The 25,909-nt window shown below is 42.9% G+C and overlaps 1 long non-coding RNA gene across 1 annotated transcript; it reads right to left on the bottom strand.

Moving 5' to 3' along the window:
• Positions 1 to 251: 251 nt before the first annotated feature.
• LOC121277852 lies at positions 252 to 9,912 on the bottom strand. Its single transcript, XR_005942986.1, has 3 exons — positions 9,838 to 9,912; positions 1,532 to 1,583; positions 252 to 322 (listed from the first exon to the last, which is right to left on the bottom strand). It is a non-coding gene; the product is annotated as an uncharacterized LOC121277852 (long non-coding RNA).
• Between the last annotated feature and the right edge of the window lie 15,997 nt (positions 9,913 to 25,909).

Genomic DNA, 25,909 nt, shown 5'->3' with positions numbered 1-25,909 from the left:
TCCTATAATGTGCTGCACTTCGGATGTGGTCTAACCAGAGCTTTGTTTGGCTGCATATTATGATCATTATTAGATAAACGTTCCTTTACTGTTAGATTATTAACCAAGTCTGGCTCATTGTCCATTAATTAATCTGCCCTCATGTTGATTCTAGAACACATTGCTCCAGAAAAACTATCTTGAATGCACAAAAACAAATCAATTACTTAATGAGAATTAAACTGTTATTTTTGCATGGTACCTGATTTGTGCAATAGGTGCACATATCAGCAACGCCGAGGTAAACTGTGATCAGCTTCCAATCCTTCTGAAAGTCGATGAGCTGAAGTAAAACAGACAACGATTAACATGTATAACTTTTAACCTGGCACAATCAGAATATACGTTCTAACCTGCATGAAAAATGTTAATCCAGAGGCATGTACAAACTTCCAAAGCATATTCCAGTTGGACATCACAGGAAGAAACAAAAATGTCCCTGCTGGATAATCTGCCCATGCAAATACAGAAAGAAAGCATTTTTTACGCTTTCTTGCTGAGGTTTGACCCAACTTTGGCGGCCGTGCCTTCAAGTATCTAGGCCCAAAAACACTTAATTCCCTCTGTAATCCTCCCTGCCTTTCTCTCTCCTCCCTAAAGACCCCTCAAAACCTGTCTTTTTGATCAAGCTTTTGGTCTCCTGTCCCTAGTATCTGATACTGTGGCTCAATGTCAGTTTTGTGTGATTTATGCTCCTGTGAAGCTCTTTGGGATGTCTTGCTGCTTTAATGGTGTGATATAAATGCCGCATGATTTTGTAGTTGATTGCATGGACCAGGTATCATGGTGGTGACGCACCCACAGCGACACTTCTCGTCACTTTTGCCTTGTGCAACATGTTCCCTCACAATGATCCCCCAATCACTGGGGGCGTCAGTGCAGAGGGTTCCAGAATAAGCAGCAGGCTAGGGTCCCAAGGAAATCCAGGACTAATCCATTTAATATCGGCCCTCATGCCACAAAACAGATAAACATGCATTGGAAAAGTCAACAAGCTTGATCCAAAGTCCAAAAGTCAATACAGATATTTTATTTTTGGCCTTTTTCCGGTAAGTGCCAAAACCAAACATCAACCTGCTGAAAAGTCCACAAGTATAAAACTAGACTCAAGTAGAATGCATGCTTTCTTCCTAAGCCCAAAGTAAGTGGGTACAGGTTGGCAAAAGCCAAGTTATAATTTTACCAAAGTGGCTGAACAAGCAATAAAGGCCAAATGGCCTCCTTTTATGCTGCATCATTATATCACTCAATGATATAAAACTCCCAACAGTATGCAATGATACTGATGGAGGTTAATAATCTGCAATCACACTGCGTGCCAGTTCAGATCACCAGTAAGCTTTCCACTGTTCATCCAGATGGATCACCCTGCCCATTATGACACTATGCTACATAATTAACTGGAGCCCAGTGTTGGTTAAAATAGCAGGCAAAGGAATTTCCCATGAATGCTAATTACTGTTGCCACACAAGGAAATGTCTAAACACTTACCATGTTATTTTTCAAACTGGTCACCAGTTTTTGAGCCAGTCCTGGTAATTCTCTGAAATAAACACACCTCTTAATTAGTCCATGAAATAATGTTAGATCATATAATGAAAACCTCATAATATTATTGTAGGCTTATGGGTGTGAGTATGGATGGTTTTGTCTGTGACTGATTTAATTCAATTAGAGTCAGATAGACTGCAAGGTTGAAATTATCATAAGAGTCAGGTGTAAAGCAGACTTTTGAAATGGAGATGGACAATCAAGGATGAGGGTTCCTTAGATAAGGTGTGAATGAAATTTGCATTTTTAGATAAGTGAAGGGGTTGTTTGATTTTCAAAGGAATGGTAGGATGTTTACAACTAACAAGATAAATAGGGCAAAGTTATTATGTATATTTCTCCTGAAAGGAAAGAGGCCATATTGACAACATGTAAGATTTTTATGCAGGAAAAGTAGATTTCCGAAGACAAGTAGAACAATGGGATCTTGCACATTAAAGAGGGAAAAACATATATAATGAAGGATGAAAGGTCATGTGGGGTATGGCCACATAACATCTTGAAAGGTACACTGCGTAAAGCAGCCTTCTTGACTCACAGATAGACTCATAGATATTTACAGCACAGAAGAAGGCAATTCAGCCCATCGAGTCCACGCCAGTCTACAGAGATCTGACTAGCACCTGGCCCATAGCCCTGGAGGCTATGGCAACGCAAGTAAATATTTAAATACTTCATAAAATGTTACGAGAGTTTCTGACTCAGCCACTCTTTCAGGCAGTGAGTTCCAGACTCCCAATACCCACTGGGTGAAAAAAAATTCTCCTCAACTCCCCTCTTAGTCTTCTACCTCTTACCTTAAATCCATGGTCCCTGGTTATGACCTCTCTACTAGTGGAAAAAGTGCCTTTGTATCCACCCTACATATGCCCCTCATAATCTTATACACCTCTATCAGGTCCCCTCTCAACCTTCACTGCTCCAGGGAAAATAACCCCAGCCTATCTAATCTTTACTCATGGCTTTGAGCCTCCAGCCCAGGCAGCATCCTGGTAAATCTACTCTGCACCCTCTCCAGTGCAATCACATCCTTCCTATAATGTAGGGACCAGAACTGCACACAGTATTCCAGTTATGGCCGAAACAACATTTTATACAGTTCCAGCATAACCTCCTTGCTCTCATATTCTATGCCTCAGCTAACAAAGGCAAGTATCCCAGATTTAAATTCAATTTGAGGGCGAGCAACTCGGGTCCCAAACCAGGGTCCTCAACTTAAATAAAGGTAATTGCAGAGTTTTGAAGAAAGAGTTGTCTAAAGTCAGCTGGGTAAATAGACTAAGGGGAAGGTCAATGGATGAGCATTGGCAGACATTTAAGCAGATATTTCATAACGCTCAACAAAAGTTTATCCTGGTCAAAAAGAAGGACTCAATGAGAAGGATAAACCACCCATGGTTAATAAAGGTGGTCAAGGAGAGAATCCAGTCAAAAACTAAGACATGCAAAGCAGTGAAAACTAATGTTAGGGCAAAGGATTGGGAATTTTTAGGAACCAGCAGCAGATGACTAAAAAGCGAAAAAGAGGGAGAAAATAGATTATGAAAGTAAATTGGCAAGAAATATAAAAACAAACAGCAAAAGCTTCTACGGGTATATAAAAAGAAAGAGAGTGGCTGAAGTGAGCGTGGGGCTGTTGGAGGATGTGACTGAAGAATTGATATCGGGGAATAGGGAAATGACAGATAATTTAAACCAATATTTTGCATCGGTCTTCACAGTGGAGGACATTATAAACACCCCAAAGATATCAGATAATCAAGGAGCTAATGGGAGGAAAGATCTTTTAACAGTCTCTATCACGAGGGACAAAGTATTTGACAAACTAATGGGACTAAAGGCAGACAAGTCACCAGGACCTGATGGCCTGCATCCAAGGGTTTCAAATGAAGTGACTACAGAGATAGGTCATTGGTCAAAATATTCCAGAACTCACTGGATTCCGGGAGGGTCCCACTAGATTGGAAAACCACTAATGTGATGTCTCTGTTCAAGAAGGAAGGGAGACAAAAAGCAGGAAACTATAGGCCAGTCAGCCTAATATTTATCGTTGGGAAAATGCTAGAGTCCATTATTAAGGATGAAATAGCAGGACATTTATAAAAGCTTAACGCAATCAGTCAACATGGTTTTGTCAAAGGGAAATCATGTTTGACAAATCTGCTAGAGTTCTTTGAGGATATAACAAGCAGAGTTGAAAAGGGGGAACCGGTAGATGTTGTGTGTTTGGATTTCCAGAAGGCATTTGATAAGGTGCCACATAAAAGGTTAAAGCACAAGATAGGAGCTCACGGTACTGGGAGTAATGAATTAGCATGGATTGAAGATTGGTTAACACACAGAAGACACAGTTTTTTTCAGGTTGGAAAGATGTAACTAGTGGAGGGCCACAAGGATCAGTCCTGGGCCTCAATTATTTACTATCTACATTAATAACTTGGAGGAGGGGGGCAGAGTGTAATGTATCCAAATTTGCTGATGATACAAAAATAGGTGGGAGGGCATGTTGTGATGAAGACACAAGGAATCTGCAAGGGGATATAGATAGGTTGAGTGAGTGGGCAAAATTTGGCAGGTGGAGTTTAATTTATAAAATTGTGAGGTCATACACTTTGGTAGGAAGAATCAAAAGGTAGACTATTATTTAAATGAAGCAAGACTCCAAAAAAGTGCAGCACAGAGGGATCTGTTCTTGAACATAAAACACAAAAAGTTAGCACACAGGTGCAGCAAGTGATTAAGAAGGCAAATGGAATTTTGACCTGTGTTGCGAGGGGGTTGGAGTTTAAAAATAGGGAAGTCTTGTTACAACTGTACAGGGTATTGATGAGGCTGCACCTGATGTACTGTGTACAGTTTTGGTCCCCGTATTTAAGAACAGATATACTGGCATTGGAGGCAGTTCAAAAGAGATTCACTAGGCTGATTTCTGGGATGAAGGGGTTAACTCACCAAGAATGGCTAAACAGGTTAGGCCTTTATTCATTAGAGTTTAGAAGAATGAGTGGTGATCTTAATGAAATGTACAAGATTCTGAGGGGGCTTCACAGGGTAGATGTTGAGGAGATGTTTCCACTAGTGGGGGAATCTTGAACTGGGGGAAGTTACAGAATAAGGGGACACTAATTTAAAATTGAGATGCAAAGGAATTTCTTCTCAGAGGGTAGTGAATGTCTGGAATTCCCTACCCCTGAGAGTTGTGGAGGCTAGATCACTGAAAGTATTTAAAGAGGGTGTAGATAGATCTTTGAAATATCAGGGAGTTGAGGGCTATGAGGAGCTGGCACGAAAGAGGAGTTGAGGCCTGGGGCAGATCAGCCATGATCTTATTGAATGGCTGGGCAGGCTTGAGGGGCCAAATGGCCTATTCCAGCTCCAATTTCTTATGGTTTTATGTTCATACACCTTCTTAACCACTTTATCTACCTGCCCTGCTACCTTCAGGGATCTGTGGATATGCACACCAAGGTCCCTCTGATCTTCAGTACTTTCCAGGGTCCCATCATTCACAGTATAATCTCTTGCCTTGTTAGCCCTCCCCATTACCTCACACTTTTCTGGGTTGAATTCCATTTTCCATGGCTCTGCCCACCTGACCAGTCCATTGATATCCTCCTGCAGTTTACGGCTATCCTCCTCACTATTTACCACCCTACCAATTTTCATGTCATCCACGAACTTCTTGATCATACCCACAACGTTTAAGTCCAAATCGTTTAGCAAGCGTCCCAGCACTGAGTCCTGCAGAACCCCACTGGAAGCAGACTTCCAGTCACAGAAACATCCCTGTGCCATCACCCTCTGCTTCCTGCCTGTCAGTCAATTTTGGATCCAACATGCCACTTTGCCTTGTATCCCATGGGCTCTTACTTTCTTGACCAGTATGAGGGACCTTATCAAAAGCCTTGTTGAAGTCCATGTAGACCACATCAGATGCATTACCCTCATCAACACTCCTGGTTACCTCCTCAAAAAATTCGATCAAATTTGTCAAACATGGCCTCTTAACAAATCCGTTCTGACTATCCCTGATTAATCTGTGTCGCTCCAAGTGCAGAAATGTTCTATCCCTCAGAATTCTTTCTAGTAACTTGCCCACCACTGAGGTTACACTGACCAGCCTGTAATTTCCTGGTCTATCCCTTCCTCCCTTTTTAATAATGGAACAATGTTAGTAGTCCTCCAGTCCTCTGACACCTCACCTGTGGCAGAGACAATTTGAAAATTCCTGCTAGGGCCCCTGATATCTCTTCCCTTGCCTCCCTCAACAGCCTGGGATACATCTCATCTGGGCCTGAGGATTTATCCACTTTTAAGGCCGTTAAACCCGTTAGTACTTCCTCTCTCTCTACAATAACTTGTAATATTTCAGTCCTCCACCCTGACATCTATACCTGTGTCATCCTTTTCCATTGTGAAGACCAACGTGAAGTATTCATTGAGGACTGTACCCACATCTTCCGGGTCCACACACAGATTACCTCTATTGTCCCTAACTGGCCCAACTCTTTCCCGAATCATTCTATTGCTCTTTATATATTTAAGAAACCCCTTTTGGTTTTTCTTTATTCTACCCACCAATGCTTTCTCATGCACTCTCTTAGCTTTCCTAATTTCCTTTTTAAGTTCCCCTCACTTAAGCCTCACTTTTTATACACTTCTAGGGACTCTGCCGTATTGAGCCCTTGGTATCTGCCATAAGCTTCTTTTTTTTCTTAATCCTAACCTTTACATCCCTTGATTTCCAGGGTTCTCCAGACTTGGTCCACCACTTATTCTTTATGGGAACATATTTGCCCTATACTCTCGCTATTTCCTCCTTGAATGCCTCCCACTGCTCTGACACAGTTTTATCTGCAAGTAGCTGCTCCCAGTCCACTTGGACCAAATTGTATCTCACCTTAGTAAAATTAGCCTTTCCCAGTTTAGAACTTTTATTCCCGACCCAACCTTACCCTTTTCCATAACTATCCTAAATCTAACTGAGTTATGGTCACTATCTCCCCTACTGATGCTCCCTTACTGATACGCCCTCCACCTGCCCGGGTTCATTTCCGAATACTAAGTCCAGACCTGCTCCCTCCCTTGTTGGGCTTTCTACTTCCTGGCTAAAAAAGTTCCCCTGGATGCAACTTAAGCATTTTGGCCCCTTCCTACCTTGCACACTAAAACTATCCCGGTTAATATTTAGGTAGTTAAAATCCCCTACGATTACTGCCTTATTATTCTTACATTTCTCCGAAATTTGATTACATATTTGATCCTCTATCTCTCCCTGATTGTTTGGGGGCCTATAGTACACACCCAACAGAGTGTTTGCCCCTTTTGTGTTTTTTACTTCTACGCATATGGCCTCATTTGATGATCCTTCTAAGATATCATCCCTCCTCACTGCTATAATTGATTCCTTGATCAATATTGCAACCTCCCCCCATCATCTATTCCCCCCCCATCTTGTCTGAATACCCAGTAACCAGGAATGTTGAGCTACCAATTCTGCTCTTCTTTTAACCAAGTCTTAGTCATAGCCGTGATATCATACTCTCAGGTGCCTATCTGTGCTAGTCTGTCTTATTCCTCAGGCTCCTTGCATTAAAATATATTCCATTTAGCCTTGCTAAACTCAATTCTTCCTTATCTAGCCTATGTTTCCTCTGTCTTCCAGACTCACTTACTAGCATTTTAACTTCTAATTCCATCTCAGGTTCTCTCCCCTCTGAACTACTTTTCAGGATCCCATCCCCTGCCAATTTTGTTTAAATCCACCCCAGCAGCATTAGCAACCCTCCAACCCTCCCTGCAAAGATTCTTTTCATTCCTGTTCAGGTGTAAGCCATCCAACTTGTAGTGTTCCACCTCCCCCACAAACAGTCCCAATGCCCCAGGAATCAAAAGCCCTCCCTCCTACACCATCTCTCCTGCCACACGTTCATCTGCTCTATCCTTCTATTCCTATACTCACTACTGTGTAGCACCAGGAGTAATCCGGAGATTACTATCTTTGAAGTCCTGTTTTTCAATATCCTACCTAACTCCCTAAATTCTGCTTGCAGGGCCTTGTTACTCTTTTTGCCTATGTTATTGGTCCCAATATGGATCACTGCCTCTGGCTGTTCACCCTTCCCCTTCAGAATGCCCTGCAGCTCTATCCTTCTCCTGGCATCCTTGACCCTGGCACCCGAGATGTAACATACCATCCTGAAGTCACGTCTACAGCCGCAGAAGCACCTGTCTACTCCCCTCACTAATGAATCCCCTACCACTATTGCCCTTCCACACTTCTTGCTCCTCCCCCGAACAGGTGGACCACCCACAGTGCCATGACCTTGGCTTTGGTTAGCCTCCATAGAGGAACTGTTGCTCCCACTGTTTTCTAAGGCTGAAAAATAGTTTGCGAGTGAGATGTACTCAGTGGATTCCCTCATGACCTGCCTAGTCCCTTTCTTCTGTCTGGTGGTCACCCATTGCCTCTCCCTGCTTGCACTTCCTTAAGTTGCGGGGTGACCACATCCTGAAACGTGCTATCCACAAACCTCTCAGCCTCGTGAATGCACTGTAGTGCCCCCAGCTGCCGTGCAAGCTTCAAAACCCAGAGCTCGAGTTGCTCCAGTCGCAGGCACCGCCTGCACACATGGTCATCCAGACTGCCAGGAGCGTCTAGGATTTCCCACAAAGCACAGGATGTACAAATCATGGGACTGAGATCCCCGGCTTAACTAAATATATCTTAACTAAATATAATATTTTACCCTTACTCCTACTTGAGTCTTGCTGTTTTAACTTCTCTGTCCAGAGGTCTCGCTGTTTTAACATCTCTCTCCCAAAGCCTCATTGTTTTAAAATCTCTCTCCCGAAGTCTCGCTGTTTTAACCTCTCTCTCCCAAAGTCACACTGTTTTAACCTCTCTCCCACAGTCTCACTGTTTTAACCTCTCTCTCCTGAAGTCTCGCTGTTTTAACCTCTCTCTCCTGAAGTCTCGCTGTTTTAACCTCTCTCTCCCACAGTCTCACTGTTTTAACCTCTCTCTCCCGAAGTCTCGCTGTTTTAACCTCTCTCTCCCGAAGTCTCGCTGTTTTAACCTCTCTCTCCCAAAGTCACGTTGTTTTAACCTCTCTCCTGCAGTCTCGCTGTTTTAACCTCTCTCTCTCGAAGTCTCGCTGTTTTAACCTCTCTCTCCTGAAGTCATGCTGTTTTAACCTCTCTCCCGAAGCCTTGGGGAAAAGCCTCCAGCCACTTTTGCAGAAGTCAGCTGTATCCAGTAAATAAAGTTGCGTTAAAAGCCTTTTGGATCCCACTGTCAAGTGGATGCATTTGCTAACCTTGCTGGATAGCCTTTTTAAATTTAAATCTATTTTGTACTATTGCCTTAAATGGAGCATGTAGTTGGGAGTCAAGTTAATTGGGAATTTTGGGATTTGTCATAATATCAAATAACTGTGATTTTATGTCTGTGCTTGAATTATTTTCTTTTGTTAATAAATGTTTTATTTTAATATTTAAAACCTCTAAACTTGTTGGTGAGCTCACTACTTCCGAATTCAGTGCACAAACCTTCCTGTAACAAATACAAATTGCAAAACCGTTGTGATAGCGTGGCCAAGTTTCCCTTGTGGATTTGGTCCAACAGGCACACATCACTTGCCATGTCATAATATCAGATAATCAGGACTGGCGATGCGATGAACAATAATGGAACCTGTGATTATTTTTCATACTTCACAGCATTGTAAACCAATTTTAATTTTTTTTAATGGATTTTTATGCTCAATGTCACTGCTGGGAAATGGAGAAATTTCCCATTTGTGGCATTTTGTGAAGGTCAAGCACATCCAGGTCAGGGGCAAATTGGATTTGCTGTAGGATATAGCGTAATTCACCTTTCACTCACGCATTGATCCAATCAAAAAGACTAATGGATACATCCCCCAAGTTCCCATTCACACTCTTATAGCTTCATCTGCTTATTATAATCCTTTAAAGGTCAGCATATCTGCTCTTTTAGGCCTCTCTGTATCTTTCCAGCCTTTCTACAGGAAAAAGGGAAAACTGTCAGGAAAGCTATTTGTGGAATTCCTGGCAGCTGGCTACAAACTGGTATTGTTGGAATCCTGAGAGCATGTTACCCACCACTCACAGTTGGACTGCTCAGTGAAGGGAGGAAAAACAGATTTACTTCGCTCATTGTATTTTCTCATATATAATACAGGTTAAAGTGAGATAATCTCAAACTGAAAGAGTTAACCTACTCAGCTTTTGCTCTCAAAACCGACTGATCTAAGGAGCCGTTGTCATGGTTTCCATTGGCCGGGGAGTATCCAATCAGGTCAGGATTAAACAATTTTAAAATATCTGTGGATTAAAAACATGGGCAGGGATATTAATTATAACCTATTATGCTAATATGGTAATATTCATTCTATTAATATGATAATATTCACATAGCCTCATATTTCAAAGCACTTAAATTCAGGCCTGGGTTTTCTGGTTCAGCTGCAGGAGCCTCTGGGCATGATTCAAGCATAATTTTGTTTTGCAGCTTAACACCCTCAAGAATGTCAACTGTGGCTCAGTGGGTAGCACTGCCTCCAAGTCAAATGCTTATACATTCAAGTTCCACTTCAGAAGCTTGAGCACAAAAATCTAGGCTGACGCAGATGGAGCTGGCCTGAGATTCCATCCGTCTAAGGCCCATCTACCTCTCAGGTGGTGTAAAAAGTTCCCATAGCATTATTTTGAAGAACAAGAATGGAATTCGCCCTAGTGTTCTGGCCAATATTTATTCCTCAATCAACATCACTAAAAAAAAACAACTAATCTCATCATCATCATCATATTGCTCTTCTGAATTAATGCTCTTTGCGCCATAGCAATGCTAGTTATGAATGCAAGAAGAAGCAGTTAAGTTTTAAAGAGTCAAAAAGCAAATGTGATCAATTGCAGGGTGATCACTTGTGTGCAGTATCATGCCTCTTAAAAGCTTGTTTAACTTTTACACAGGCAACACAAAGGCCATTGACCACACAATACTGTGTCCTTCAAGGCCAGAAAGATCAGATGGAGCCAGTGGTTCACACACAGTTGGCGATTCTGCCACACTTCCACTGGCATAAGAACTGATCCAAAAATCCAGAGCTTAATCTAGTGTTTAACTCTAAATCCCAAACAATTGTAGCATCCCACAATCAACAGGAAAGGTGGATGTCCATTTTGTCTGTCCTTTGGTTATGGTTGGTTTCTGGCTAGGAGAACTCACTGCACTTCTTCAAATTGTGCCATGGGATTTTTGCATATCTATGGAACATTCGGACAAGATCTTAATTTAAGATTTTCTTTGAAGGATGCCATCTCCACCGATGTGACACTCCTTCAAGTACTGCACTGGAGTATCCACCTGAGGGAGGAGGACAAACCATGGTCCAGGGGTCAAACCAGGCCCAGGGACAAGAAGTTTCCCAACAGATCCAGGCTGACACACAACATTTCTTGTCAAAAAATATGATGGCAATTTATTTCACTGGTGACTACTTGCCTGTTATACGTACCTAGTAAGGAATCTGGCATCCAAGTATCTGGACCCTCATCATTGCTACAGCCAGAAAACAAAAAAAATAGAATTACATTACCATCCTAAGACTGTACAGAAAACAAGATGGCCGATCAGTTCATTGGGCTTATTCTGGCTTTCTGAAACAGCTGTCTATTTCACCCAATCCCTGTTATACTCCAGAAAGCCTGTTAATGCAGGATGATACTCGAATCAATCTTTATACATTCCCACATTTATTTACAGAGTGAAAGATTGCAAGCATACACCTCCTACATAAACCATATGACAGTTTCAGTAAGTGTCTCCATATATGTAATTAAGTGAAACCCCAATTAATGCCCTCCATCTACATATAATTAGACACAACTGATTTACCATTAACATTCCCCAGATTATGTTTAAATACTGGCAGTCAGCTGTTTATCTGGTGTGGGTGGAAGGTGGTTGGCTGGTGGGTGGGAGACTAAGATTGAGCTGCCCAGGACTAACTGCCAATAGAAAAAGCAAGGTATGCCCAGGATAGTTTCATGACCAGCAAGTGTGAGGGGAAGCCTTAGGCAACAGAGACCTGACTGTGAGTGTACCTTCACCATATGGACTGCAGCGATTCAAAAAGGCGGCTCACTACCACCATCTCAAGGGCAACTTGGAATGGGTAACAAATGCAGGCCTTGCCAGTGACATCCTTAATCAGAGAATGAATTCACAAAGGCAGAAATTTAACTCCCTTGATTGGTGGAAAAGGAACAGTTAAAACGGTGGGGTTCCATTATCTGCTCCAGTTCTGGGGTGGGAGCATCATTAATAAATACAACTTAGGGCTTCCATGACAGACATGGGACCTGCTTCCCAGAGCAATTCCCTCCATTCCAACTCCTCCTGGCCCCACTGAGGGAGGTTTTTTACTTTCTTTCAGTGCTTAGCAGGCAATTCTGGAAAAATTGAACGGTTCTGCAAGGATTACTGATCTGTCAGCTGCTTATTGGAAACTTCAGCAATGGAAAATGCCAACATTGATGAAACAGCTCGATGTTTGGTGAAACACACCATTGCTGGTGAGAATGAGCTGGCTGACAGTGCCAGCCTTGCACTCACTTCCCTGGGAAGTAATACCAACCGCTCAGTTTGCTTGAAACCAAGTTCAGGATCTTGCTGTGTAGCTACAATCCTCTCACCGTTTCCATATTAAGTTGCAGATTTCCTTTGCCGCAGGAACCCCATTATTTGGATTACAGAATTCCCAATAGATTTACCTGGAGGGATCAGCTGTGAAGAACGTTCCTTTTGAAAGTGGGTCCCATGTCTGTCATGGGAACCCCCCTCCCAAATTTGTATTTATAAGTGAATCTTACCCTGGAACCAGAGAGGATTTATTGAACCACAACATTTTTGCTGCTTCTTTGCTGGTGATAGCAGGAGTTAGAATGGCCCCTTTTTAAATCCATTCTTGGGATAAGGGCGTCACTGGCAAGGGCAGCATTTATCATCAGCAATTTGTGTCGGCTGTGGCTCAATTTGTAACACACTTGCCTCTGAATTATAAGGTGCTGGGTTAAAGTCCCATTCCAGGACTCGAGTGCAAAAAATCAAGGCTGACCCTCTAGTGCAATACTGGGCTAAGTCTCCACTGCTGGAAGTGCTATCACTCAGATGAGAGGTTGAACTGAGGTCTGCTTGGGCAGATGGAAAACATCTCATGTCAAAATTTTGAAGAAGACCAAAGGGCGTTATCTCTGGTGTCCTAACTGATTATTTTTCCCACAATCAACATCACAAAATAAAAAACAGACTACCTAGTCATTATCCCGTTGCTGTAGGTGGGAGTTTACTGAGTGCAAATTGGTTGCTACATTTCCTATATTACAACAGTGACTACATTTCAAAAAGTACTTCATTGGCTATAAAACCAGTTGAGGACTAGAGGTTACAATCAAATCAGCCATGATCTGATTGAACGGTGGAGCAGGCTCGAGGGGCAGAGTGACCTACTCCTGGTCCTAACTTGTATGTGTGTATGTAAAACACTTTGAGATGTCTGGTGGTTGTGAAAAGCACTATATAAATGCAAGCTTCCTTTTTTTATTTCCCATCCCTAATTGCCCTTGTGATGGTGGTGGTGAGCCACCTTCTTGAGCCAGTGCAGTCCATCTGGTGTAGGTACATCCACAGGAACCAGGAACTAGAAATTGGAACTTTAGGAAATTAGGAATTAGGAAGTAGAACTAGGAGACAGAGTTTAAAAATAAGAGGTCTCCCATTTAAGACGGAGATGAGAAGAAATTGTTTTCTCCCAGAGGGTCGCGAGTTTTTGGAATTCTCTTCCCCCGACAGCAGTGGAGGTAGGGCCATTGAATATTTTTAAGGCAGATATAGATAGATTCTTGACTAACAAGGGAGTCAAGGGATGTTGGGGTTAAGTGGAATGGGGAGTTGATGCCACAATCAGATCAGCCACGATCTTATTGAATGGTGGAACAGGCTTGAGAGACCAAATGGCCTTACCCCGCTCTTAATTCATGTCTGTATGTTCATAGGAAGGGAGTTCCAAGATTTTGACCCAACAACTAGATTGGCGATATATTTCCAAGTCAGGATAATGAGCGACCTAGAGGGAAACTTGGATGTGATGGTTCTTCAATGCAACTGCTGGCCTTGGCCTTCCAAGTTGTTGAAGTTGCAGGTTTGGCTAATACTACAAACTGTTGTCAAATGGAAGTGGCAAACAAGATGCGATGGCTCATTAAACTGGCCTCTGCTATTGCTGCCAACTGCAGTATACTCACTGAGTTAAGGGCAGCAGATAGATGGGAACACCATCATCTGGAAATTCCCCTCCAAGCCACTCACCATCCTGACTTGGAAATGTATCACCGTTCCTTCACTGTCGCTGGGTCAAAATCTTGGAGTTCCCTCCCTATCAGCACTGTGGGTGTACCTACACCACAGGGGCTGCAGCAGTTCAAGAAGACAGCTCACCAGCACCTTCTCAAGGACAATTAGGGATGGGCATTATATGCTAGCTTAGCCAACGACACCCATATCCCGTAAATGAATTTTTTAAAAAGCCCTGAAATTGTGGGCCCCCTATTCATCACAATTTAGGGGCTTATATGTGTAAAGAGAAGGGAAAAAAATAAAACAAAATAAGCACCAATTTTCAGGAAGAACATTTAACAATTACCTTGTCAAAAGTCCATTGTGCTGTGTAGACTCTACCTATAAGTGAACAGCCAGTGAGTATTGTATATCAACACAATGCACAGAAATAACAAGACCAATTTCCAGCCAGCTTTAACTAAGTGACATTACTCACAGTTAGCGAATCTCCCATCCTCGCAATGACCTTGATCTGTGAAGGTCTTAAAGCATGCACTGCAGAGAGTTACAAAAGCAATGGTAAAATTCTGGCCCGATCATGCGTTACTTTAGATTGCAGGTTTGCTGCTGATAAGGAATGAAGAGAGCTCTTACACATACCAGGGTGAACTTTAACATGTGATAAAAGCAAAAAAACTGCGGATGCTGTAAATTCAAAACAAAAATAAAAATACCTGGAAAAACTCAGCAGGTCTGACAGCATCTGCAGAGAGAAACACTGTTAACGTTTCGAGTCCATATGACTCTTCAACAGAACTAAGGAAAAATAGAAAAGAGGTGAAATATAAGCTGGTTTAAGGGGGGTGGGACAGGTGGAGCTGGATAGAGGGCCAGTGATAGGTGGAGATAGACAAATATTTCATAGACAAAAGGACAAAGAGGTGTTGAAGGTGGTGATATTATCTAAGGAATGTGTTAGTAGGTGACATTAAGGTTAGAAAGCAGGACGAGCAAGGTTCAAATAGCCCTGGTGGGGGTGGGGTGGGGGGAAGGGATCCAAATAGACTAAAAGGTAGAGTTTAGTCCACAAAGCATAACCCTATCTTTCTCTGTCAGAATTAGGTGGAGACTCCATGCATTAGTCAACAATTAGAACATAAGTACCAGGAGCAGCAGTAGGCAATTCAGCCCCTCGAGCCTGCCCCACCATTCAATACTATCATGGCTGATCTCATTTCGGCTTCAACTCCTCATTTCCAGCCCTCTCACCATAACCTTTCAACCCATGACTAATTAAAAACCTGTCTATCTTCTCCCTAAATTTATTCAGCTTCCCAGCATCCACTGAACTCTGAGGTAGTGAATTCCACAGATTTACGACCCTTTGGGAAAAGTAATTCCTCCTTATCTCTGATTTAAATCTACCACCCCTTAGCCTAAAACTATGGCATCTCATTCTAGAATGCCCCACAAGGGGAAACATCTGCTCCACGTCTACTTTGTCAGTCCACTTTAACATCTTATATACTTCAATTAGATCTCCTCTCATCCCTCTAAACTCTAGCGAATATAGGCGTAAACTGTTCAATCTCTCCTCATAAGACAAGCTCCCCATCTCTGGAATCAATCTAGTGAACCTCCTCTGAACCCCCTCCAATGCAACTACATCCTTCCTCAAGTAAGGGGACAAAAACTGTGCACATACTCCAGGTGCAGTCTCACCATTGCCTTGTACAGTTGCAACACTTCCCTATTTTTATACTCTATTCCTTTAGCAATAAATGCCAAAATTCCATTTACCTTCCTTATTACCTGCTGTACCTGCATACTAGCTTTCAGAGATTCATGCACGAGGACACCCAGATCCCTCTGCACTGAAGCATTCTGAAGTTTCTCTCCATTTAAATAATAAGTCACCTTTTTATTCTTCTGACCAAAATGGATAACCTCACAATTATCCATGTTAAACTCCATCTGCCAAATTTTGGCTCATTCACCTAACCTGTCCATAACCATTTGTAAATTTCTTATTTCTTCATTGCAACTTACTTTCCCGCCTATTTTGGTGTCATCTTCAAATTTAGCTATAGTAGCTTCTATCCCTGAATCCAAGTCATTAATATGGATTGTAAATAGTTGGGGTCCAAGGACCGAACCCTGTGGCACCCCACTAGTTACAGCTTGCCATCCAGAAAAAGATCCATTTATCCTGACTCTGTTTTATGTTGGTTAGCCAATCCTCTATCCAGGCTAATATATTACCCCTAACACCGTGTGATCTTATCTTGTGTATTAATCTTTTGTTCAGCACTTTATCAAAGGCCTTCTGGAAGTCCAGATATACTACATCTACAGGATCTCCTTATCCACTTTGCTTGTCACATCTTCAAAGAACTCTAGCAAATTAGTCAAGCATGCTAACTCTGATGGATTGCATTTTGACTTTCCAAATGCCCCATTACTACTTCCTTAATAATGGATTCCAACAATTTCCCAACAACAGATGTTAAACTAATTGGTTTATAGTTTCCTACTTTCTGCCTCCTCCCTGCCCTTTTTGAATAAGGGCATTATATTAACATTTTTCCAATCCACTGGAACCTTTCCAGAATCCAGGGAATTTTGGAATATTATAGCCAATGCATCCACTATCTCCGCTGTTCTCCTTTAAGACCTTGGGATATAGACCATCAGGTCCTGGGGACTTAGCACCCTTTAATCCCAATAGTTTGTTCAGTACTTTTTCTCTAGCGATGGTGATTGTTCTAAGTTCCTCCTTCTTTATACCCTCTGCACTGCCTGTTATTATTGGGGTGGTACTTGTGTCCTCCACCGTGAAAACTGAGGCAAAATATTGATTAAGCGTCTCTGCCATTTCTGCGTTCCTCACTATTAACTCCCCAGTCTCATCCTCCAAGGGACCAACTTTCACTTTAGCTACCCTCTTTCCTTTTATATACTTGTAGAAGCTTTTGCTATCAGTTTTTACATTTTGCACTAGTTTTCTTTCATAATTTACCTTTGCTCTTTTTATTTTTTTTTTAGTAAGCCTTTGTTGATCTTTAAAAGTTTCCCAATCTCCTTGCCTGTCACTGACCTTTGCAATTTGGTATGCCTTAGTTTTTGCCTTTATGTTATTTTTAACTCCCTTGCTTAGCTATGGATGCTTTTTCCCCCTCTTACCATTTTTCTTCCTCATTGGGATATATTTTACTTGGGAGAAATTGAATATCTCCTTAAATATCTACCACTGTTCATCAACTCTCCTGCCTTGTAGTCTTCCTGCCCAGTCCACTAGGGCCAAATCTGCCCTCATACCTACCTTTGTTTAACTCCAGAACACTAGTGTGGGACTCAAGTTTCTCGCTCACAAACTGAACTCGAAATTCTAGCATGCTATGATCACTCTTCCCTAGAGGATCCTTTACTATGAGATCATTAATTAATCCCATCTCATTACACAAAACCAAACTCAGAATAGCCTGTTCCCTGGTTGGTTCCACAACATATTGCTCCAAGAAACAATCTCTAATACGCTCAATGAGCTCTCCCTCGAGGCTACCTTTGCCAATTTGATTAGTTCAGTCTACATGCATATTAAAATCACCCATGATTATTGCCTGTTATCTCTTTTCTGTTGGCATTACAGATATTGAGCATTTGCTACACTCATAGAAACATACATAGAAAACAGAAGGAGGCCATTCAGCCCATCATTTCTGTGCCAGCTCTTAATCCCAACCCTGTAATATTTTGCTTTTTAAGTATATATCCAATTTCCCCTTGAAAGCTACAATTGAATCTGCTTCCATCACCCTTTCAGACCATGCAATCCAGATCATAGCAACTCATTTGATAAAATAGTTCTTCTCATTTCCCTTTTGGTTCTCTTGCCTATAATCTTAAACCTGAGTCCTCCGGTTACCAACCCTTTAAGGGATATCAGCACAACAGCACTAGAAGGGAAGTGTGTCATGTGATCCAGTCTTAGTTTTGATATTGCTTTGTGCAGAGCGCACACACACAGGTCTGATCTCTTCAAGCTTTATATCTATGTATAACTGTTCTCAGATGCCTAGACTTAATAAATGAACCCACAATGTATTTACCCAATCCCTTATGAGTGATCGGTGCCTTGTGTTTGTACAGTAAATAAGGCCAAAGTATATCATTATATTAACATGACAAGTGGAAACAGTCTTGCTTTGTTTACATAGGGGAGTTGGTGGCATGGTGGTAATGTCACTGGACTAGTAATCCAGAGCCACAGGTTAATGCAGCTGGTGGAATTTAAAGTTATTTAATAAAATCTGAAATTGAAAGCTAGTCTCAGCAATTGTGACCATGAAATGATCATAGATTGTCATAAAAACCCATGTGGGTCACTAATGCCTACATGTGACTCCAGACCCACAGTAGTCTGGTTGACTCTTAACTGCCCTCGGCAAGTGGCCTAGCAAACCACTCAGTTCAATAAATGTTGGCCTTGCCTGCAACACCTACATCCCATGAAAGAATAAATAAAAAAAGAGCTACCAAAACCCCTCATCATTTTGGGCACCTCTGTCAAATCTCCTGTTAACCTTTTCTACTTCATAAGGAGCAACCCAAGATTCTCTAGTCTCCCATTCGCTTTTTATTGCTCCCTCTTTCTGACTATGTGCATTAACACTTACCCGAATTGGAAGGCGAGCTGGAAAATGTGCCTTTGCTGCAGCTGAACCAAGCAGGGCCCGTGAAGCTCTACAAGAGAAAAGGATCTACAGTTAGACCCAGTCACATCAATATGTCATTGATACAGCAGAGATACAAGGGAGGGATGCAGCTACCTCCAGGTACAAAAGTGTTCCAATCATGGAACACAACACACAACAACTTTCTGTACCTCTCCCCCCAGTGCTGGTAATGGAGTTGCCCATTGAAGACCCCACCTCTCCAGTGCAGGTAGAGAGGTCTTGGACCTAAGTCCTCCACTGGCTTGCTGATCTCAGTGGACCACACAATTAGCCTCAGCATCTTCTGGGCTAAGAAAGGGAAAGTAATTGGTCAGGTTTTGCCTTCCAAATCATTAATTCATGACCCCAAATGGACCAGGGTGGAGGCTGATTGAGGACACAATCGGACTCCATAGCCTTTGAACACTCCCTGTCCTGGCTCATACAAGGAGAATGGCTGTGTGCATGTGTGTGTGCATGCATGCTTGTGTGTGTGTGTGTGTGTGTGTGTGTGTGTGTGTGTGTGTGTGTGTACACGCTCATCTGTGTGTATGTGTGCGCCTATATGTGTGTGCATGCGTGTATGTGCTTGCGTACTTGTCTGCATGTGTGTGTTTGTGTGTGTGTGTCGGTGTGTGTGTGTGTTTGTGTGTCCGCGCGTGTGTGTGTGTGTGTGTGTGTGTGTGTGTCTGTGTGTCTTTGCGTGCATGTGCGCATGTGTGTGTGGGCAATGATCAGCACTCACTGGGATGCTGCTCAGTAACTAAAATGGCCTTCTGTATCAAACATATTCTTCAAAAGAGGCTTCCAAACCACAAAGAAGCCACTATCAAAAGATCTTTCACGACAGTTAACAAAATCTCTTAGCTTTAAGTATGGAAATCCAGTTTCTGTTAACCTGAAGTCACTGTAACTAGATTCAAGATTTTTCCATCTTTTTGTCATTTGTCGAGTAAAGATAGTTAATGAGAGAGAAATTAGTCCCAGAATTTCATCTCCAGGAATGAAATGCAAGCATCGGGGCAATACTGATTTGTGTGCATGGCCATTGACACAGGGCGATGTGACAAATACTGCTCCTGCCCACATCAGTCTCCTCACACTCCATTTCCATTCACCTCAGAAAGAAAGCACTTTTATTTATTGAGCATCTTTCACACCCTCAGGACATCCCAAAGCACTTCACAACAAATAAAGTACCTTTGAAGTGCAGCCTCTGTTATATTGCATGGAAATGCAGCAGCCAATTTGCATATGGCAAGGTCCCTTGGCTAGCAATGAGATAAACCACTGGGTAACCTGTGTTTTGGTGGTATAAAACAGAAAATGCTGGAAAAACTGTGTTTTAGTGGAATTGGTTGAGGAATAAGCATCAGCCAGGACACAGGGATGAACATCGCAAGCAAAAGACAGCACCTCCGACAGTACAGCACTCCCTCAGCGTTGTACTGAAATATCAGCCTAGTCGATGCGCTCATGGGCTTGAACTTCTGATGAAAGAGGCAAGAGGGCTTTCCACTGAGCTACAGCTAACTCAGAAAGATGCAAGCCTTAGAGAACCTCGTTGGAACTGAACCCCATGTGCAGCACTGAACAAACTGAGCTGCCCAACTGTGAGGTATTTTAGTGCTCGTGGGATTTTGTCACCTCGTGCCAATTTTTTTTTACACAAGCCAGCCGCAGAGTGGGATTTTTGGAGTGGGATTGTCATTCATTGTGAACTGAAGGTAAAACTTAGGTCACCAGATGCTGTGGGCGCAAGCTCAATAGGAACTTAGCTGAGATGGTCCCAAATTTGTTTCATAAAGATAAACAGGAAAGCTGACAGGAAACAAGAGAAGCGATCGTTCCCAACACTCCGCCTGAATTCATACCCTGAGCCCAAACGTACAGCATTCTAACAAAGCTTACTATAGGCAGTTTGGGCTGCTGGTGAGGAAAACATTCCTGTCACGCTTACACAGAATCACAGGATCTTTACAGTGCAGAAGGAGGCCATTCATCCCATCGAGTCTGCACTGGCTCTCTGAAAGAGCATTCCACCTAGCCCTACTCTGCTGCCTTATCCCCATAACCTTGCACATTCTTTCTTTTCAGGTAACCACCCAATTCCTTTTTGAATACCTCAATCGACCCTGCCTCCACCACCCTCTCAGGAAGTTTGTTCCGGACTTCAACCGCCTTATGAAATTATTTTACCTCACAAACTGATCTTGAATATTTGATCATTTAACTTGACATTTGGCATAACAGCAGGGAGAGGCACTGTCTCCCTAAAATAGACATTTGAAGGCAGCAATCTCATTAAGTGCACAGAAAGACCCAATTTAAGGAGAGGAGCTTGTGCAGTTCCAGTTAGAGTTTTACCTTTCTATCTCCCAGCTGGTAGATGTCATTCTCCTTCTCTCCAATCTGTTTCCTTTCAGCCAGATTCTCTGTGGAGCCTGTGGGGAAAGATTCGCTGCAGTCACTCCATCACACACCTAAGCTTAAACTCAAACCTAATCAGGAATGTAGGCCTGAAGGACATAAGCTAAAATGAGCGAAAGGTTAATTTAAAACAGATTTCGGGAAGAACTTCTGAAAGAGATCCCTCAAAGAGCGATTTACATTTGGATTTATCTCCCAAGCAATGTAGTGGAGACACAAAAAAACTGGGACCTGGAAAAGGAGTTAGCACCCAATGATGGAAGAATTAGTCAATGGGGGAATGGGTTTTTGCTCATCCTTGGAGCTCCTATTCTACAAGTGGAATTTTTAATTGCAAGCATTGGATTTGTATTGGCCTGGACTCTATACTGAATTGATGGAATGGAAGGACAGATCCCACCATTTAAGTTGGGCAGTCACTTGTATAGTCCCATAAAGTCCAGTTGCATTCACACCAATTTCAAAGTTGCTGGTTACAGCATCTTAAGCATTCTGTTTACCTTGGGCAGTAACAGCTGTACTTTCTCACAAGCTGGCACCTTATGAAGGTTCTCCTTCATTTAACACCAACATCATGTCTGGGCAATTTTTCTACATGGCACACCACATAGGGTTACATCGAGGCTACAGCACAGAAACAGGCCATTTAGCCCAACAAGCCTATGCCAGTGTTTATGCTCCACACAATTCTCCTCCCATCATTTAGCCCCATCAAAATATCCTTTCATCCTCATAAATGCATCTATGTTGTTTGCCTCAGTTACTCCTTGTTTTAGCAAGTTCCCCATTCTCTTGTGGGCAAATCCAACCCAGCCAAATACCAACCCATCAGTACACTCTCGATCATCAGTAAAGTAATGGGAGAGGTCACCAACAGTGCTATCAAGCGGCACTTGCTTAGCAATAATCTGGTCACTGACTCCCAGTTTGGATTCCGCCAGGGCCACTCAGCCCCTGATCTCATTACAACCTTGGTTCAAACATGGACAAAAGAGCTGAGCTCCCGAGGTGAGGTGAGAGTGGTTGTTGGTCAGCCAAGTCAGCTCCAGGACATCACTGCAGGAGTTCCTCAGGGTAATGTCCTAGGCCTAACCATCTTCAGCTGCTTCATCACTGACCTTCCTTCCATCATAAGCTCAGAAGGGGGGATGTTTGTTAATGATTGCACAATGTTCAGCACCATTCGCGACTCCTCAGATACTGAAGCAGTCCATGTCCAAAAGCAGCAAGACCTGGACAACATCCAGGCTTGGGCTGACAAGTGGCAAGTAACATTCACGCCACACAATTGTCAGGCAATGACCATCTCCAACAAGAGAGAATCCAACCATCACCCCTTGATGTTCAATGGCATTACTATCACTGAGTCCCCCACTACAACATCCTGGGGATTACCATTGACCAGAAACTGAACTGGACTAGCCATATAAATACTGTGGCTACAAGGATAAGTCAGAGGCTAGGAATCATGATGAGTAACTCACCACCTGACTCCCCAAAGCCTGTCCACCATCTACAAGGCACAGGTCAGGAGTGTGATGGAATACCCCCCACTTGCCTGGATAAGTGCAACTCCCACAGCACTCAGAGGCTTGACACCATTCAGGCAAAAGCAGCCCATTTGATTGGCACCATATCTACAAACATTCACTCCCTCCACCACCGATGCACAGTGTGTACCATCTACAAGATGCTCTGTAGGAATTCACCAAGGATCCTTAGACAGCATCTTCCAAACTCATGACCACTACTATCTAGAAGGACAAGGGCAGCAGATAGATGGAAATACCACCACCTGGAAGTTCCCCTCCAAGTCACTCACCATCCTCATTTGGAAATATATCACCATTCCTTCACTGTCGCTGCGTCAAAATCCTGGAACTGCCTCCCTAACAGCACTGTGGGTGCACCTATGCCACATGGACTGGGGTTAGAGAAGGCAGCTCACTACCACCTTCTCAAGGGCAACTAAGGATTGGCAATAAATGCTGGCCCAGCCAGCGAAGTCCACATCTCGTGAATGAATAAAAGAAAACATTGGGTAAAGAAGTTTCTCTTGAATTTGTTATACGATTAGCGACTACCTTCCATTTACGACCCCTACACTTGGACTCGACCAGAAGTGGGAACAGGCTTACTATATCTACCCTATCGTAATCATAAAGATCTCTGTCAGGTCACCCACTTACCTGTCCCTTTTCTTCAGGTAATTCCTACCCAATTCACAATTTATTTACAAGACCAGCCATTGAGCATGAAAAGGCTATGGGGCTTTCAATCAGAGCCTTTTCCAGTTTCTGTTCCTCCAGCTTTCCTTACCTTTGCTGCAATGGAGTTTGATTGGTATTGTACAAACATGGACCTCTGTTACAATATAATGTTGGTACAATAAAGAAAATACATTTTCACTCTCCCTTTCCCCCACACACCTGATTTGCAACCTTTACAACAAGACCAGAAAGGATGGCAGCAAAGAGTTCCGCCATCTGTGACAGTGCCTGGATATGTCCAGGTAAAAACAAAGCAAGAACCAACTGTGTTAGCTTGGCTTCACATGCTGGTTCCACATCTGTCACAGCTTGTGCTTCCTGTAAAAGTCAACTTTTCTGCATCGCCACCGTCTCTTTTTATTCTTTATACTTTCGTGGGATGTGGGCATTGCTGACAAGGCCAGCATCTGTTGCCCATCCCTAATTGCCCTTGAACTGACCTTGTTAGGCCATTTCAGAGGGCAGTTAAGAGTCAACCGCATTGCCGTGGGTCTGGAATCACATGCAGGCCAGACCAGTTAAGGACAGCACCAAAACAAAAATTGCTGGAAAAACTCAGCAGGTGTGACAGCATCTGTGGAGAGAAAGACCATGTTAACATTTTGAGTCCATATGACTCTTCTTCAGCTCAGTTTCCCTGGTCATCTAGTGGTTAGGATTCGGCACTTTCACTGCCGTGGCCCGAGTTTGATCCCCGCCCAGGGAGTGATGGTTAAAAAGCTTTCCTGGTGGTAAGGAGGCCAGACCAGGTAAGGATGGCAGATTTCCTTTCCTAAAGGACATTAGCGAACCAGGTGGGCTTTCTCAACAATCAATGATAGTTTCATGGTCAACATTAGCTAAGACTAGCTTTATATTCCAGATTTATTAACTGAAGCCACATTCTGCCAGCTGCCATATGTGGGATTTGAACCCATGACCCCCAATACATTAGCCTCAGTCTCCGGATTATTAGTCCAGCAACATTACCACTACGCCACTGTTTCCCCTCCATTCTCATTTAAAGAGCCTGCAAACTGGGGCAGCCGGGGATGGCTGGTGACAGGAGAGAGTAAACAAGCTTTCCTCAGGCATGGTACTGATCATTGCGGAAAGCGGAAAGCAGGCAAATTGCATCGGCACAGACTCAGCAGGTGTGAGCGATGGGAACTTTACTCAGATTTCTAAAGTTTCTGAATTTTCGAGGGAAGCTTTAGGAAGGATGGAAGGAAGTTTTCCTTTACACAGAGGGCCATCAGCAGCTGGAACAGGTTGCTGGAAGGGTGCTGTCATGGGAAAATGGTAGGATTGGTGTTCTGAGATCAAATGATTGAAGAGCCTTCTTAACTGATACTTGTCTCCTTATTTATGAAATGATGTAAATGTGTTGGAAGCAGCTGAGAGAAGGTTTACCAGCCTAATACCTGGAATGGGCAGGTTGTCTTATGAGGAAAGGCTGGACAGGACTGAGTTTGTATCCGCTGGAGTTTAGAAGAGAAAGAGGCGACTTGCTTGAAACATTTGAAACATATAAGAGTCTGAAGGGTCTTGACAAGTTGGATGAAAAGAGGATGTTGTTGAAGAATCTGGAACTAGGGGTCACATTTAAAAATAAGGGGTCGCGCATTTAAAACAGAGATGAGGAGAAATTTTTTTCTCTCAGACGGCTGTGAGCCTTTGGAACTCTCTTTCTCAAAAGGCGGTGGATGCAGAGACTTTGAATATTTTTAAGACAGAGCTAGATAGATTCTTGGTAAGCAAGGTTATCAGGGGCAGCAGGAATGTGGAGTTGAGGTTACATCCAGATCAGCCATGATCTTATTGAATAGCAGAGCCGGCTTGAGGGGCTGAGTGGCCTACTCCTCCTCCTAATTAGCATGTTCATATGTTAATCCACGTGCATTATGTGATCCATGTTTGATTAAGCTCCCTGTGCTGATGAGGGCTGGTTTGGAGGAATTGCTGAACCTGCGAGTGTAAAGGAGCTGGATTAAGGTGTGCCATTAAAATGATAACAACTCTAATTAGAATTGATCAAATGGCTGCACAGGGGCTCTATCAGTCCTGTCACAGTGCCGTTAACATGAGAAAGCATCCCAAAGCCTGTCACAAATGTATGTGGATGCTGAGTAAATGAAAGAGACATTAGGAGGAATGACTAAACGTTTGGTGAAAGCAGTGGATTTTAAGGATAGTCTTAAAGACAGAGAGGGAGGTGGAAAGAAGGGAATTCTATAACCTAGGATCTATGTAGCAGAAGGCACAACAGCCAATGCTGGGCTGCAAGAAGCGAGGGATGCACATTGGGCTGGGAAGGAAGAAAGGCAGAGTCTTTAAAGGTCTGTAATGTTTACAGGGTGGGGTGGTGGTGGTGGTGGAGGAGTGCACAGAGATAGGGAGAGTTAGGGACATAGAGAGATACAAACATGAGGATGAGAATTTTAAACTTTAGACATTGCAGGACCAGGAGCAATCTAGGTCAATGAGCAAAGGCTGCCTGTTGAAAGAACCTGGTGTGAGTTAGGATACAGGCAGCAGAGTATTAGGTGCACAATAGCAG

This window comes from Carcharodon carcharias, chromosome 5, assembly GCF_017639515.1.
Source record: "Carcharodon carcharias isolate sCarCar2 chromosome 5, sCarCar2.pri, whole genome shotgun sequence".
NCBI lineage: Eukaryota > Metazoa > Chordata > Chondrichthyes > Lamniformes > Lamnidae > Carcharodon > Carcharodon carcharias.
This window is presented reverse-complemented; position numbering and strand designations above follow the sequence as displayed.